Here is a 1,499-nt window from a genome sequence, read left to right on the forward strand (position 1 = left end):
CTTCTTAAAGGACATGGACTAACCCATATGTCTAGATATAGTGTGGGCAATTCAGTAAAAAGTAATGTGATCCATACCACATTAAGGATGTTTTGTTAAATCCTAGATATCAGAAAATGATGATGTGTAGTATAAGAAGGTCCCCTTGGTGGTCTGTATACTGACTTTTTATAACAAGATGCAACCTTACAATTGCCTTTAGAGTGTTATAATCCATTGTAGAAATAATTAATCTGGTCAACTTATTTGGCAGTGGTCAGCGAGTTGGAGGAGTAAATTACTTAATCTATGTTTTAGTTTCTCTAATGTAACAGGGAAATTACTATTATTATTAACATAAAATATTATATTATTAGCACCTAACTCAAAGCTGTGAAGACTAAATGAGCTACTCTATGTAAAGAACGCAGAACAGTGCATAACACATAGTATTTAATTAGTCATGCTAGCCATTATTGTTACTATCAATAAGAGTTTGGCAGTTGAGAACATGTAGTTTGCAAAGATAGCTAGGATAGAAAATTTACATCTAAGTCAAAAAAGAGACAGAAAAGAAATAAAGTGGTTAAAGAAAAGCCCAAGTTCGTTATTCAGTGGCATGTCATAAAAGGGGGAGAAGAGACTTACACCATTTGCTCCAAATTTTGCACTGTTTTTGTGTAGCAAACTTATGTTTTAATTATGGTTTGTCATCCAGTGAAATAATTAATATCACTCTATTTTGTAAAACAATCTGGCTACTCTACTATGAGAACTTAATTAGCATCCAATTTGTTCCCTGACAGTAACGACACAGAAATGCATTCCAAACAATCTTTCAAGTGGCCTTACTAAGCAAGGGTGGCTGACTAAGGTTAAAGGGGAGATAGGTTGCCATAGGGATTAACAAAATTTATAGCTCATATAAAAAAACATAACTGGGACCTCAGAGTCTTTAAATATAGCTCTCGTCAAGGGCAAGGTAGTCATATATATCTATTATTTCTCTGGAATAAACATGGCTTACATGGTGATTAATAGAATTGTCCTGCTAGTATGAGAACAGCAGAAAGTTTGATGAAATTGTTTAACAAATCTTTGGGTGTGGCATTTCAGCTGAATATACAAAGCCAATTTCCCATGATTTTAAGATTTTGGCTAAAGATCTCAGATGAAGTGAAGTTATGTGTTAACTTGCAGATATTTGTCCAGTAGAGTTAAAAATCATCTGTTCAGTGAAAAAGATAACCACAAAGTTAGCAATGTTCTATAAAACACTAACCAGTTTTTAATATAATCCAGCAATTTTCTTTTCCTGTGAATGGGCCATATTTTCTTAATTGTTTGCATGCCTCAGAGTTTTATGTTGAAAACCGGATATTTTGTTTTGTTTTGTTTTTTAATTTCAGCATATTATGGGGGTACAGATGTTTAGGTTATGTATGTTTCCCTTGCCTCCCCACTCCCCCCCAAGTCCGAGTTTCAAGTGTGCCCATCCCTTGGATGGTGCGCATTGCACT

The sequence above is a fragment of the Propithecus coquereli genome, unplaced genomic scaffold, assembly GCF_000956105.1.
Source record: "Propithecus coquereli isolate 6110/MARCELLA unplaced genomic scaffold, Pcoq_1.0 Scaffold24, whole genome shotgun sequence".
Taxonomy (NCBI): Eukaryota; Metazoa; Chordata; class Mammalia; order Primates; family Indriidae; genus Propithecus; species Propithecus coquereli.